Raw genomic sequence first — 17,571 nt, 5'->3', positions numbered from 1 at the left:
ATGGATATTGGATGATCTATTTATTTTTCCCATGTTATGGATATGAGATGGTTTATATATGATCATGCATGATATGATGTTCTAAGACCAGATGAGGCGTAATAAACCTCTCGCTCACTATTTATTTAAGCAAAAGTCCTCAGGAGCCTCTGTATGAGCCAGGCACATTGAAATTGTCATGTATTTAAGCGAAAGTCTTGAAAAGCCTCTGTATGAGCCAGGCACATTGGATATAGGAAATTATTGGTGACAAGTTCATCTTATGTAAAATGTTAGTGATGTGAAAAATCTCATTTAAGAGGAAGTCCTGAGGAGCCTTTGTATGAGTCGGGCACATTGGAATTGTTATGTATTTAAGTGGAAGTCTTAAGGAATCTTTGTATGAGCTGGGCACATTGGATAAGGGAAATCATTGGTGTCAAGTCCATCTTATGTGAAATGTTTGCAATGTGAAAAATCTTATGTGATTGATACATTACATATGTATGAAATGAATAATTTATGTTTGGTTAGTTTACTCACTGAGCTCTTTGAAGCTTACCCTATTCCCTTAACCCAAGATGTAGTGTTGCAGGGATATAAGTGTCTTCTGAGAGAGCTAGCAGTAGGAGTAGTTGTAATGCCCTCACTTTAGGAAGTCTGTACATTTTATAGTTTCGATGACTAACGTCTATTCGGATAGTCAGAATATCTGGAATTACACTTAAACTAGAGTGAAGAGACATAAATTGATTGAATAAAGACCAAGAAAAAATAAAAAAAAGTGAAATGCCAATAGGTTAAAGGAGTTGAGGTTCCGGCGATGGGTAACATTATTGGGAAGCAGTTGTGAGTCCAGTTGCCAACCCCTGACTCGTGAGGAAACCTTGTAAGGTAAATATTGGGACTTAATTGAATGATTTATGAGGTTTAGATAACAATAAAAATGTCAAAGAAATGTAAGGAAATAAAGCCAATCGGTAAAGGTAATTATAACTCGATGAACACAACGAAGGGCATTTTGGTCATTCCACCCTCAGTGTTGAATCTTGACTTAAAAGTCAATCAAAATGAGAGAGAATAAAACCTTAAAAATAAATTAAGATCATGAATTGTATTATGGAAAAGAGAAAAGAAAGAAAAAGGAAATAAAATTGAATTATGACATAAGCCTTACCTCATGATGACCTAAGCATGACTTAAACATGATGATGAAATGACATCATTAAAAATTTACTTTAATTACATTAGGATAAATATAAATACATGAGACAAATTTCATTAATTAAAAGTGATCATCTTCTTCTTCCTTGCTTCATTTGGCCGAACCACCTAGAGAAAGAGCCATCCACCATTTTCAAGCTTCAAAGCTTCATTTTCCATGTTGTTCCACCCCAAAACTATAACACCCCCCCCCCCCCCCAACCTGTCTATAGTTTAGCCAAGCGAGGCATGTCACACTCGGTGCTGGAGTTCCCTATCTTATCTTAATTATTTTAGTGATTTTGAATTCGTTTAATTTAATATCAATTATTTTTCTATGGAGAGAACCCAGCAGAGTTTCCACTATTTTATTTCTATTTGACGCATTTCATTATTCACCTGCTTGAAAATTCAACAATATTTTCACAATAAAGTCTTATCCATACTAATAATAATTATCTCATCAATTCTAATATCCTCCTCTATATAATTCAATTTCATATTCATTTCCATTCATTCTCAACTCATATATGATAATTTTCAATCATCATAAATTTACATGATATACAATTTAATTACATATAAAATAATCAATTTAAAAATTTACATCACATAAATATTACTTACAAATTCTTAATTTACATTACAGCATACGAATTACAACATACGAAATATTTATAACATACAAAATACATAAAGTGATATACACGGGCCCTAGCTTCATGCATTGCTGAGGAGGTGACAACCTTTGACACTCTGCAGATCTGGACTCCCAAAATTCCCAGTCAAATGTCCATTGGGTTTTAGCTTCAGTACCTGCGCGAAGGAAACAATTCCATCGCGCTAAGCATTGCTGCTTAGTGATGCAATAATATAACAAGAAATAATGTATATAAATAAAAAAAATAATTAGAGCATATTTTCTATATGCTCAAGAATTTTACTGGGTTAATATAAAATTTGCCATACAGTATATTTTTCGTCATTTATATTGCTCTCTAGAATCTCTTCTATCATAAGTTTACAATAATCATTTATATAATATACAAATAAATCTAAATATTTAGTTTATGTTTATATTATTATGGAGGATGCATTTCTAATAATTACTTACGTTATGCTTATTTTGCTAGTCTTTTATTTACTCTCTTAATATTTTCTATGTGTTGTGGATCATTTCGTAATAATTAAATTCTTAATACTAGTTTAATATCTTTCGGATTTTTCTTACTGATTTATTTAGTTTCTAATATTTTTAACTCATTTCAATAAAATTTTTTTTCTGCCCAGGTAACCTATGACAGGCTGATTAAACTGGATAACGGGTCATTAGCACTGGACACCGCGGTGCCTCAGGCTGTCATACCATGGGACGCAGAACGTCAACTACGTATGCAGTCAGTATGGCTAAAAAGCGATGATAACACATAATCGGGCATAAAAGCCGTGAGTGCGGGCATAAAGCCATGAGTGCGGGTATAAAGCCATGATTACAGGCATAAAGCCATGAATACAGGCACAAAGTCTTTCGTAGTACTGCTAAAACAATACCCTATTGGCATGCCAATCTATCCAATCTGACACACATGTTTAGGCTATATAAGGGCACATAATATCATTAAATATTACTATATTGTGTTTTATGACTTCATTATTTCATGACAAATTCCATAATTTATACATTCATCATAATATTCATACATTCCTTACATCATTCGTATTAATTACAATTCACAACAATGGTGTTCATGTACCATTGTACTCAAGATATTCTTCCTTTCTCTCATAAAGAAAACTAATGTTCCATTCATATTTTCATATGATTCATTTATTCATTACAATATTTATATGAATTCATAACTCATACAAGGTGTTATTATCTTATTTGTAATGGAAACATAAGGTCCTAATGTAAATCTCATCCCATTTGTACTCAACAATCCATCTAGGTTAATTTCATTTCATATTCAAGTGGTATCACTTATGTGTATTAGACCTACTAGTAATGGGAATACAAATCTTAACTATATACTCACATAACTTAAAAGTTCATTAAGTCATTTAGATGAATTACTATTTCTATTCCAAGTAATCCATGAACATTTCATGGATTCCAAATTTCATACCTTAATTTCCTCTACCAATTTAGTTCTTACACTTTGTGTCTTTGTATTACTATTCACATTACTATTCACTCAAATTGTTGAATTTTTAATATATAATAAATTTATTGAACCTAAGTTCACCAAGATACCAAATTTTACATTCTAAAGTTATTGGTATTGGTTGCCAATACTATTTCAAAGCTTAGTGTTGGTTATTTTACAATTTTCAGATTTCAAGTACTAAGTTTACTGTTCCATTGGTCATTTGTATAGTAGAAATTTGATAAAATTGTCTTCATGAAAGTTGTTCCTTGTTGTGTCTAATTACATTTCTTTTTTTGAATCACTCTATTTGGAGTTTTGTAGCTCAAGTTATGGCTTAAAAACCATAACTGGCCGGATTGCAATTTTCCAGATTTTCTGGGTAGAATCAATTCTGTAGTTTTTGTACACTAATTGCAGGTCAGTTTTTGGGCATGTTATGGTCAAAATTTGGGTTTGTTTTCTTCATGAAAGTTGTAGGGCTATGTCTCAGCTTTCTACTGGTAAAATTTCAGATCAATTGAACTTTTCTACACTGAGTTATGACAATTTGAACAAACACTATTCATTTGGTTATTTTCCAGGGACAGCATGTTGGTCAACCGGATTAGGGTAATTTTTACGTCAACTTAATTTGGTTTTCTGGGCATGGTTTCTTCACCAAAGTTGTGCCATTATGTGTCTAGTTTCATGTCCTGCAGGTCACCAAGGGCAGCATGCCTAAGCTTTACTCCATTATCCTTACTTCAATTCCTCCTCACATGTCACACCCCACTCCTCGTAAGATGTAACATGCCCCCGTAGCACACCTAATGAATTACAGTACTTCGCCTACCGGTAACCCATTAAATATACTACAAGGGATTTTAAAATAATTTTCGTTCATTTTTAAATTGGTGGGTAAAATTTTTTTTTCAGATATTAAAAACCTTTATTTAAAGTCCAAATATAAATTAAATTTTTAGATATTTAAAATCTCCACAATTTTTATAAAAATTTCAGCAGAGTGCCGTCTGTATTTTGAGAAAAGAGTTCTTCAAAACCTGAAAATAAAGACACTCCTAATATTTTTTTCAATCACAACTTCATTATTCAATCTCATTTCACAAATCAACACAAGCAACTCAATACACAGTTTAAATTAAATCAAACATTGAAACCTCTCATTAAGGTAATAAAATTAATATTTACATTCATGGGATCATAAAAATTTAGTAGTGCAAAACTTTATAAATACATAAAATCTCAAGATAACCTTACAATAATTTGTATTTGATTACAATCCAAAAATATATTACAAAAGAGTTGGTACAACTGCTCAAAGTAAATTTCATACATACAATTATAAAATTACATCAAAATTTAAAGTACAAGGGTATACCTATGATATACCCGAAGATAGTCTCACTATGCCTTTTAGTAATCTTGCTCAGCTGCTTTATATTTTCTTTCACCTATGACAGCATACAAAGCTATGGCTGAGTGGTGAACTCAGTGGTGCACAAACTAATAATTTAAAACTTAATACAAGTTATGCTTGATAATTCATAACAAATAAAAATTTAAAATTTCTAAATTCTTCAAAATTCATAACATTCAGAAATCAAAATTTTCATTCATACAAATTATTCATATGAATAACATTTTAATCAAATAGTAACTATTTATCTACATTTCTTTTAAATCCCGAAATAATACAAAAATATTTTGAATCACTGACAAATTATTTATTTCAACCACAATTTATCAAACTATGCATAATTTAAAGGGCGTTGTCAACAATTCACAAAGTTGAACCCATGACCCAAAATTCAAATAGATGCCGTGTTGTACACCATGACATTTCACACTCTCTCAATAACTGAGGCTAAAAGGAAGGAACAAAGACTAGCTAGTATATATGAGTACTCATTCAAACTCTTCCCCAACTAGCAAGCCAGAGAGGAAGGAACTCACCCCATCTAGTGGAGGAGATATCTCACTAGACAAGCTAATGAGAATTCACAACATATTTTGCCATGTCTACTGTGGTTTCAAATCATATTCAAAAGAATTTCTATTTATAAAGTGTTTACAAATCATCAACATATTTAATCATCATAAATTCATGCTCAAGGTTGGCAACACATCAAACTTAAAATTTACAATCCTTAAAACCATGCAATAAATCCTTAAATGCATAAGAAAATTTACATTTAATTTATACAATTTCATTCAACAAATTAAAATCCTCAACACAACAAAATTATAAATCATAAAATAAACTTGTTCAAATCAATTTAGAAGTGAGAAGTAACAAAATAGTTAGTTGTGCAAAAACCTTAAGTGAGTCGTCTCTTGGCCTTGACTCGATTTCTCGGGTTCTTTCCCGGTGTTCTTTTCAACTGAAACACACAGCTTCACAGTGTTTCTGTATCATAACTCATCGTAAATCCAAAAATAAATTCAAATTCACTTATACTTAGCTTTAATATACTAAACTTGGCGTTCTTTAAATTTTGTATTTCGAGATTACTATTCACGACACTATTCAAGTCAATTTGTTGACTTTCTAAGGCTTAATAGGTATGGGAATTCCAACTTCACTCACCTACCACATTTTGGTTACTAAATTTATTGGTTTTGGTTGTTTACTCAAATTCTAAGTCATTTAGGCAAATTTGCAAATTTTCAGTTTTGGGTGTCTTATGTTGCATTGTTCCATTGGTTATTTTACTGTTAGAATTTGGCTAAGCTTTCTTCACAGAAAATGTTCCTTATTGTCTTAACTTTATTCTCCTTTTTGAATCACTCCAATTGGAGTTTTGTACTCAAGTTATAGCCATTTGAATTATGGCTACCAGATTGGACTTAACCCAGATTTTTGGGCAAATTCTGGTTCTGGCAGTTTTAGGTCACCAAATTTGGGTGGCCAAATGACTTGGTTAAGGGTATAATTTGGGTTTGTGTTCTTCATAAAAGTTTTAGGTCTATATTTCAAATTTCTACTAGCAAAATTTCAGGTCATTTAGATCTACGTAGCCCATGTTATGGCCAAATGAATAAACACTGTTCATTTAGTCTTTTTTGTACAGGTCAAATTGCCTAACCCGGATTTGGCCAATTTATTCACTATGCTATGGTCACTTTCTAGGCATGATTCCCAAATGAAAATTGTGCCATTTTGTGTCTAGTTTCATTCCCAATTGGCCTCACACCAATTGGGTTGGTAAATTTTTAGTTTTGGTCCCTGGAAGGGACCTAGGTCAAGCTGCCTATAGATTGATCCTCTCTAATCCGAATTTAAATTTGTTTCCAACAATTCATACACATCACAAATGGTCACAATTGACCATTTCTCAACTCAAACAAGGTCATTTACATCCATTGACCATTTTCTACAATTTTTCTCCCAAACCCTAAGTGCCAAGAACCCTAACTTACACAATTCATTCAATTAATGAATTTAAAGTACATAATCAACATCTATACACTTAATTCATCTCAAATAATCATTCAAAACCATCAAACTCATTCATTTTAAACCCTAATCCTAGCTGGCTAAAATATCTATTTGGTCCCCCATAATAGTTTTCTTTTGAATTTAAGTTAAAATCTAAGTTAAATTAACTTAAAACATATGTTTTAAACTAAAAATTTCAATTTAAATTTTTACATCACTTAAGCTTTCCAATCTTCTTCATTCTTCAATTTTTTTCAAATTTTCTCTTTTAAATCTTTTTCTTGAAGCTCAATTTGAGGATTTCTACAAGTTTTCTAAGGGATTTATGCCGTAATTTAGGCTTACAAAAGCTCAAAGTGAGCTTTAATGGAGGGAAGGAAAAGAAAAAAAAAATGTGAGAGAAGAGAGTTCGCAGCAAGAAGAAGAAGAAAGGGAAAAAATGAAATTTTTTTTTCAATTTTTGCTATTTTTATGTCTTTTAAAATTGCTTTTGACTTGGTCAATTTAGGTAGGAAAATTAAAATTAGTTTTGACATCATGATGATGTCATAAAGGTGATGTAATAAGTCCCATTTTTATTCTTTTTCTTTTTCTTTAATTTTTCAATAGTTCTTTAATTTAATTTTTGATTTCAAAATTTTCGTTTTTTCGATTTTATTAGACAGTTAGGTCAGGAATCACCTCTAGGGGTGAATTAATCAAATTGTTCCTCGCCGGTCTGATCCGGTTTACAAGTTATTCGATATTTCTTTCGGATCCCTAACCTAATTATTTGACCTGCTTAAAAATTCTTTTATGTGATTTTCTCTTTTCCACTATATTTGCAATAGTCCTAAGGACCGCGGCGTCACATTTTCCGATTCAAAATTTGAGTTTAGACTAACCTCGCAGTCACTTCCCGGCAAGGTCATCGATCGCTGTGACTCCCGGCTCATTTAACCTTTATGTTTTGTTTTTCTTATTTTTACTTTTCTATCTGGTAATCACTATTTATTTTCGATCAGGGCTTTTCCAGGTGTCTTAAACATAGTTTTAATCCTCTTAATTGTCCGGACCGATACCGGTCACTAGAGTAGTAATATATACTAGACTATGCAAATAGGGGTGTTACAATTCTCCCCCCCTTAAAATAATTTTATCCTAAAAATTTTACCTGGTATCAGTCTTTGAACATTTTTAGGTGCTGTCTCCTCATGTCCTATTCATGCTCCCAAGTAGCTTCCTGGCCTGAATGATGGTTCTTTAGCACTTTAACTGATACTATTTACTCATCAATTGCTCACCTCGTGTGCCAAGTTTCTTATGAGCTTCTATCATAAGTTAGATTCAAATTCATTTCAATTTTAGAGGTAAGCAAATCTGTGTGCTAGTGGATCCACTCTTTCTAGGACCTCGTATGATCCTATGGGTGAGAACTTAGTTTTACTCTTTTCTTATCAAATCTCTTGATCATTTGATGCAATCTTCAGTTTAGTTTAGAATATTTTAGTCTTTTCTTGTTGTTGTTTTAGCAATTATTTTCCTTTGTAGTCTTTTTTTTTTTTTTTTAAATGACCTTGTCGGTCATATATGAATTGCTTATCTCTTTATTAGCCATAGGTCCATAACCATTATCTTACCATCTCCATTTATGACCAAGGCCTATGTGCCATTTTGCACTATCTTATTTGCTTTTGTTTAACTTATTTTCTTCTTGATAAAATAGTTCGGGATATCGTTACACGTTTTAAGTAGGTTGTTTGCCCTGGTGGCAATTCCTCATCTAGTGTTTTTCTTATTTCTTACTGTTCTATTTATTTTTTTTTTCACAGCTTAACTTTAATTATTTTATTCCTCAATCTTATCTTCTTCCTTAACTTGACTGTCGAGTCATGATTTAGCACCTCTTATCATCCCTAATAAATCCATTATACTTCAATATTACCTTGATTTGGTTTTTAACCATTCTAGTCAACACTTTAACTAATATTCATAACATTTCTTTATTACATTCGCACCATCTATTCTAATTTTTCTTCCACAACTCTTTTATCTATCAATATTTTATAGCTTATTTTCCGCTGGTGTGCAATCATTACCTTTTATTTTTTAACCATAAACAATTTTGTAATCTTAAGAAGGGAGTCTACCGGACTCTCCTGTTTCTCATGCTATTCAAAAGTTTCGCTTTAATTCTAATCTAATCCTTATGATCTACATAATAAAATTGTGCTCTTCCTAAAGAATACCTGGCCAACTAGTTCCTATCGAATTACTGTTATCAGTAGAATATCATTTCTTAACTGTTTTATAAGTTATAATTGTCATCCATAGCATCCTGTCTCTTCTAAGGGAACAAAATTATATTTTGTGTCTTACTGCTACACAAATAGAATACTGTTCCTTACTAAACTTTGAGCAAAAGATCCAATGCAATACCAGAACAACTATAAACCCCATATTGGAGACTGGATGACTTAGCCCTATAAGTGTTATTTTTAATTTTTAACCATACTAAAATCTCTAGTCCCATAACAATTCTTGATGTACTATAATTCATGCTAGGGTAACGAAGTTTTTATCTCTCACTACCTTGCAAGCATGATCTTTTGATATTCTAATTATAAAGTTTTAAATCCCGAATTAGGATTTTCAAACTCAGTTCTAGTAATAAAACTCTATTCTGGTATATTTGTACCAGAGCAAAAGTCATTTATAACTATTCTTATCCTTATGTACTATTGGTAGTACGTAGCTATACACAATAAATCTCAAGTCAATACTGTAATTTGTAGCTTACAACACAAACATCAAGAATATTGCATAGTTACTATGATACATCCCAATAGATCAAACTTCCCTATGTCTTATTTCTTTCAAATCCACTAATATCTTAAATTTATTTTGATTATGGTACTTACTGACATCTATCAACAGTAATACCTTTACTTCCATCTAGGGCAGATATATTGTTATAACTTACTTTTTGGTCCTCTTGCCTTACCTAATTAGGCTTACTAATTAACTTTATAATTTATCGTAGTCTAGAAGATGTCTCTCACTAGAAACTTTTCCAAAATTAATTCTAATCACCCTTATTATCACAATTCTTATCCTAAAAAACTAATTACTAACACATTAAAATTTATCTCCATGCAAGAGAATAGCAGTAGAACATATAATTTTGCATTAACATATAAATAAGTAGAGCCGGAATCAAATAGTACATAATTATTCCTTTAACAAGTTAAGAACATACTGGCAACTACATCTGAAGTCTCTGCTTCTTCCCCTCAATGCATGGCGTTCCCTCTTTCTAGTGTATTCCTCTGCTCGGGTTGGTCCATTGTGCGAGGATTACCCGACGTGTTGTCTCTACTTCGCCGCCTCATCGACTATTAATGAGCCTCTAAAATCAGAACCTTGGACTGATTTCTCTGGTGTAGTATGTGGCATAAATCGACGTGCGCTAGTACAATCTCGGGCGAAATGTCCAATTCCACCACAATTGAAGTAGGCTCCAGTGGCCCTATGGCAAATACCCCCATGAAATTTTTCACAAACATCACAAATATGGATAGGGTAGGAACTTCTGGTTCTTTGACGAATGGTTCTTGATTGCTTCCGCCCTGAAGATCCGCCTTTGTCATACTTAGGAGCTCAGGGTCCCTCAAAATCTTTTCTCTTTCCCAAATTACTACTCGAACTTTGACCGATGGGTTTCCCACTTTTCTCTTTTTCATGCTGCTCTTGAGGGGGTTGGGTTTATACTTGGGCCTAGGCTGACAGATTATCAGCCATTTGCTAAAAGAACATGGCCATCTGCTAGGCCATTTGTGCAGTAATTTGTATAGGAGGGACTGGTGCATCTGGCCCTCCAACGCTCTGCGGAACTGGGGCCTCTCCTTGTACGTCAGCTGTATCAGACTGCTTTACCATTTTATTCCCCTTGTCCATGCCTATTCATAGTATTTTTTTTTCTGTACAACCAACACAAGAAGATTTCTCCCGTTAGTTCATATTTATGATGTAAATGTACTATATGTATCAAATATTCGAGCAGTTGTACTTATCGAAAAATATTTCAAATTCACAGTTCAAATTTTACTTTAAAAACTAGCTCTGATACCACTAAAACATGTCACACCCTACTCCTCGTAAGATGTAACATGCTCTCGTAGTACACCAATGAATTACCGTACTTCGCCTACCGGTAACCCATTAAATATACTACAAGGGATTTTAAAGCAATTTTCGTTCATTTTTAAATTGGTGGGTAAATTTTTTTTTCAAATATTAAAAACCTTTATTTAAAGTCCAAACATAAATTAAATTTTTAGATATTTAAAATCTCTGTAATTTTTACAAAAATTTCGGCAACCGTCTGTATTTTGAGAAAATAGTTCTTCAAAACCTGAAAATAAATACACTCCCAATATTTTTCTCAATCACAACTCCATTATTCAATCTCATTTCATAAATCAACACAAGCAACTCAATACAAAGTTTAAATTAAATCAAACATTGAAACCTCTCATTAAGGTAATAAAATTAGTATTTACATTCATGGGATCATAAAAAATTTAGTAGTGCAAAACTTTATAAATACATAAAATCTCAAGATAACCTTACAATAATTTGTATTTGATTACAATCCAAAAATATATTACAAAAGAGTTGGTACAATTGCTCAAAGTAAATTTCATACATATAATTACAGAATTACATCAAAATCTAAAGTACAAGGGTATACCTATGATATATCCGAAGATAGTCTCACTATGCTTTTTAGTAATCTTGCTCAGCTGCTTTATATTTTCTTTCACCTGTGATAGCATACAAAGCTATCGCTGAGTGGTGAACTCAGTGGTGTGCAAACTAATAATTTAAAACTTAATACAAGTTATGCTTGATAATTCATAACAAATAAAAATTTAAAATTTCTAAATTCTTCAAAATTCATAACATTCAGAAATCAATATTTTCATTCATGCAAATAATTCATTTGAATAACATTTTGATCAAATAGTAACTATTTATCAATATTTCTTTTAAATCCTGAAACAATACAAAAATATTTTGAATCACTGACAAATTATTTATTTCAACCACAATTTATCAAACTATGCATAATTTAAAGGGCGTTGCCAATAATTCACACAGTTGAACCCATGACCCAAAATTCAAATAGATGTCGTGTTATACACCACGACATTTCACACTCTCCCAATAACCGAGGCTAAAAGGGAGGAACAAAGACTAGCTAGTATATATGAGTACTCATTCAAACTCTTCCCCAGCTGGCAAGTCAGAGAGGAAGGAACACGCCCCATCTAGTGGAGGAGATATCTCACTAGACAAGCTAATGAGAATTCACAACATATTTTGCCATGTCAACTGTGGTTTCAAATCATATTCAAAAAAATTTCTATTTACAAAGTGTTTACAAATCATCAACATATTTAATCATCATAAATTCATGCTCAAGGTTGGCAACACATCAAATTTAAAATTTACAATCCTCAAAACTATGCAATAAATCCTTAAATGCATAAGAAAATTTACATTTAATTTATACAATTTCATTCAACAAATTAAAATCCTCAACACAACAAAATTATAAATCATAAAATAAACTTGTTCAAATCAATTTAGAAGTGAAAAGTAACAAAATAGTTAGTTGTGCAAAAATCTTAAGCGAGTCGCCTTTTAGCCTTGACTCGATTCCTCGGGTACTTTCACGGTGTTCTTTTCAACTGAAACACACAGTTTCACAGTGTTTCAGTATCATAACTCATCGTAAATCCAAAAATAAATTCAAATTCACTTATACCTAGCTTTAATATACTAAACTTGGCGTTTTTTAAATTTTGTATTTCGAGGTTACTATTCACGATACTATTCAAGTCAATTTGTTGACTTTCTAAGGCTTAATAGGTATGGGAATTCCAACTTCACCCACATACCACATTTTGGTTGCTAAATTTGTTAGTTTTGATTGTTTACTGAAATTCAAGTCTTTTAGGCAAATTTGTAAATTTTTAGTTTTGGGTGTTTTATGTTGCACTGTTCCATTGGTCATTTTACTGTTAGAATTTGGCTAAGCTTTCTTCATAGAAAATGTTCCCTATTGTCTTCACTTTTTTTTTATCCTTTTTGAATCACTCCAATTAGAGTTTTGTAGCTCAAGTTATAACCATTTGAATCATAGCTGCCGGATTGGACTTAACCTAGATTTCTGGGCAAATTCTGGTTCTGGCAATTTTATGTTACCAAATTTAGGTGGCCAAATGACTTGGTTAAGGGCATAATTTCGGTTTGTGTTCTTCATGAAAGTTTTAGATCTATATCTCAGCTTTCTACTGGTAAAATTTTAGGTCATTTAGACATGCCTAGCCCAAGTTATGGCAAAATGAAGAAACATTGTTCATTTGGTCATTTTTGTATAGGTCAGATTGCCTAATCCGGATTTGGCTAATTTGTTCACTATGCTATGATCACTTTCTGGGCATGATTCCCAGATGAAAATTGTGCCATTTTTTGTCTAGTTTCATTCCCAATTGGCCTCACACCAATTGGGTTAGTAAATTTTCAGTTTTGGTCCCTGAAAGAGACCTAGGTAAGGCATGACATGATCCCATAGTATACCTGATGAATTACCAACTCCGTCTACTGATAACCCATTAAATACACTACAAGGGATTTTAAAAACTTTTCTTACTTCTTTTACAGTGGTGAGCACTATTTACAGGTGTTAAAGACTTTGGTGAACTAAAGTGAAACAACTAACTCATTTGATTTATTTGGAATATCTGTAAAAATTTTGGCAAGGTGCCATTTGTATTTTGGACAAAACAGTTCTTCAGAAAACCTGTAAAAAGCACTTCAATTATTTTCCAAATCTCAACTCCAACATTCTTCTCAATACAACACATTTCTCAACTCAATTCCATAGAAATTTTTCAAAGTCTGAGATAAGGAAATATAATACAATTTTTATAAGTCAAATAACTCATAATAAATTTACAACTTCAAGGTAAAATTTGAATTTACAACTGCTCAAAACCAAAAACAAAATGTACATACAGTGTCATACATTACAGTACAAAATGCAAAATATTGGTATACTCATTATACCAGGTAATCCCTCACTGGATGTATTAGCAGCCTAGTCTCACGCCTGCTCTGCCTCTCTACTGCGACAAAGAATAAAGCTATCACTAAGACAATGTCTCAGTGGTGCACAACATTAACCAAATACAATTTTAATTCACAATTCATAAATCATATCAATAGTGGATACTTAAAACCATAGTTAAATTCAAGACAATGAATGTCATAAGGAATTTAAACTCCAATTCACAAATTATCAAAATTCATAATAACATAATTTAGTCAAATAGTTTAAGAATACCAGATACAATTCATGCACAATTTGATCAAATAACTGAATAATACATTTTTGCAAATCAATAACACAATTCGATCAAATAACTAAATAATATCATTTTGCAAATCAATAACACAATTCAATCAAATAACTGAATAATATCGTTTTGCAAATCAATAACACAATTGATCAAATAACTGAATAATATCGTTTTGCAAATCAATAACACAATTCGATCAAATAATTGAACAATACAATGTTGCCAATCAATAACACAATTTAGGTCATGACACAAATTTTTCCATATATGCCGTGTTGTACACCACGACAAGACATACTCACCCCAATAATCGAAATCAATGAGGGAGGAAGCTAGCTATCTAATGAGTACTCATCCACACTCACCTCAGACTGATAAGTCAAAGAGGGAGGAACATAATCATACTCACCCCAGACTGATAAGTCAAAGAGGGAGGAATAATCACACTCACCCCATTAATGGAGGAGGAACATAGTATCAGTGTAATGCTAATTGTGAGTCAAAATAATTCCAAACATTTTATTCAAATGATCCGTAAGAATCCAATAAATTTCCAAACTTATAAATTCATTCACAAAATGGCAACACAATTCGTAATTCACTTCAATTTCCACAAAAACCATTTACAGTGCTTTTCAATCAATAAGTATCCATCAATATCATTCAAACAATTTTTCACAGTTTCAAACCATTCACAATGTTTTTCAATCAATAAGTGTCCATCAAACACATTTCCACAATTTAAAACAATAATATACAAATAGTCAATATTTATTTCAATTGAAAAATTCAAGAGAAATAGTTGTTGTGCACAAACCTCTGATATTTGTCTCCTGATCTTGACTCAGTATTTCTTTCCCTTTTGCTGAGTCCTTGCTAACTGAGAAACACAATTTGAAGTGTTTCAGTGCTAAATTAATTTGCCTTTAACGATAATGTTCGATAAACAATTCACTGAATACCTTTATTTGCTTAATCACCCAATATACCGACCCTCGATGTTTTCTAGGTAAATTAGGTTTTAGTGTCCTTTACATGTCACATTCGATAGGGTTTTAGGGTTGGTACGTGTTACCAAACTCAATTCTATGTATATTGCGTTTTCTTGCATTTCATTGCAAATTGCTGGATTTCGGGATACTAGTTTGACCTAGCCGGACGACCTAGTTCCCTCGATTTTCGGGTTTCGGTCAAAACTACAAACTTGTAGATCTATGTCTTATTGCACGCGGGGCAAAATTTTAGGTCAATCCGAGTTAAGTAGACCAAATTATGGTCATTATACTATTGCTGGTCAAATGGCATCAAATTAGGTCAATTTTAGGTCAATTTGGTCAACTTTGGTTCGGCCAGTTTTTGGACCCGAACTTGTGCAAGCTTTTTGACTTGCTTCTGGTCATTTCTGGGTTTTGGTGTCTTCATAAGACTTGTAGGTATGGGTCTTAACTATTCATGGTTAAAATTTCAGGTCAATTGGACCTGGTTTGAGTGAGTTATGGCCTAAACACTCACTGCTGCCCAATTGGTCATTTTTCAGGTCCTAATTGCACCTAATCCGAATTGGTCATTTTCTTAGGTCACCTTGCAAGCAGAATTTTGGTATGTTTTCTCAATGAAAGTTGGCACATTTTGTGCCTAGTTCCACCTCCAATTGGTCTCATACCAATTGAGGTTACACATTTAAACTTATTGGTCTATTTGCACACTGCCCTCTATATGCCTTTCAAACCCCAATTCAAACACACATTTAACTTGCTCTACTTTAAATCCCCATACCTAATTCTGATTTTATACCATTCCATTTTCATTTATCACTTCTTACTATGGTCAATTTGGACAGAATACAAACATTCTCAATACATCAAATACAACCCTAAACCACAAAGTCCAAATTTAGCAATATATGTACATAAATACACCTAATCATTACATATAATTTCCACTACTAATTTACATACACATTCATCAATTCTTCTATGTCAACATTCTGCCAACACTTCCATCACTACATACAATTATTCAAGTGTCCCCAAGCTGTCGAAAACCTTCTTCAACACCACATTGCCCTACAATTCATCAATTCTCATCCAAGTGCCAAAATCACCATATAAACATGAAGTAATTCACTAGGTTGTTAAATCATCATGATCAACACCATTTCTCATCAAATATATGCTCAAATATCTCATCAAATACATGACTCCATGGCTGTCCAAAATGAAAACAACAATAACTCTTCAAACTCAAAATTTTCCTTCACAAAACCAACACCCATAACATGCACACAAAACTTAACAAAGCTATCTTCAAAAACACTAACTTACCTTATGGTTGTAGCTTGCTAAACCTTGATTAAACTTCTCAAATTTAGTATCAAACTCTTCCTTGTGATGTGTAGACAAACTTTCATGAAGGGACCTAAGTAATTGAAGGTGAAATGGAAGGGTTAGATGAAGCTTTAAGGAAACGTTAATGGTGGACTTATCCTTTTCTCAATTCGGCAATGTTGGGAGAATTGGAGAAGATGAAGAATTTAGATGGCATTTTTGACTTACACCTGCCCCATTACATGTTTAATTTATTCATTAGTGGACCACTCACCCATTTAACAATATAATAAGCTTAAATGTGTTATTTACACATTTTTCACTCCATTTTTGGCTATTTGTATTAGGTACCACTAAATTAATTTTTCATTTTATTTTCTAAGTGTAATATTATTTATTTTTAATGGAAATTTAGGTCAAAAGACAATTCGGGGTGTCAAATGACCATAATACCCCTGTTCGGGTTGCATTCCCGATTTTTTGGTAACACCGTATTTTGTCTGTTTTTCGATTTCTCACTTTTCTTTGTACTAATTATTTAATTTTTCTTTAATCTTTCTAATGAGATTTATACTTCAATAAGGGTCTATTTATGTCCCAAAAATGTTTTCCAAGGTTCTCCGCAGTCCAGGGCCAGTCAACGGTCCACGCCGTGACTTCTCGGTGCGATCACCCATCGCTAGGTTTCCCGGCTCACTTATTTGGTTACATTTCTTTGCTATGATTTTTCCTTTGTTTTTCTTGTATTTTCTTTTCTTGTATTTCATTATTTATGTCTCCTCTCTCATATCAAGGTGTGGTTCTAGGCATCCTAGCTGTCCTGACAAAGACTGGTCACCTAATGTTAACGCACTCACCGAACTTAGGGTGTTACAATTCTCGCTTCTTAAATAAATTTCGTCCACGAAATTTTTACCCAGTAGCCATCTTACAATAGTCATACGTTTATTTCTCCTTTCTATATGATCGTAAGACTTTTAACAATCTAATACAATGTTTAATTTGTTTGGATAACACCAATCTCCTCTTACTATTATGCTGTCTAATATTTTGGTTCACGTTGC

Source organism: Hevea brasiliensis, chromosome 5, assembly GCF_030052815.1.
Source record: "Hevea brasiliensis isolate MT/VB/25A 57/8 chromosome 5, ASM3005281v1, whole genome shotgun sequence".
NCBI classification, from domain to species: Eukaryota; Viridiplantae; Streptophyta; class Magnoliopsida; order Malpighiales; family Euphorbiaceae; genus Hevea; species Hevea brasiliensis.
The sequence above is the reverse complement of the archived record's forward strand: the minus strand, read 5'-3'. Positions refer to the sequence as shown.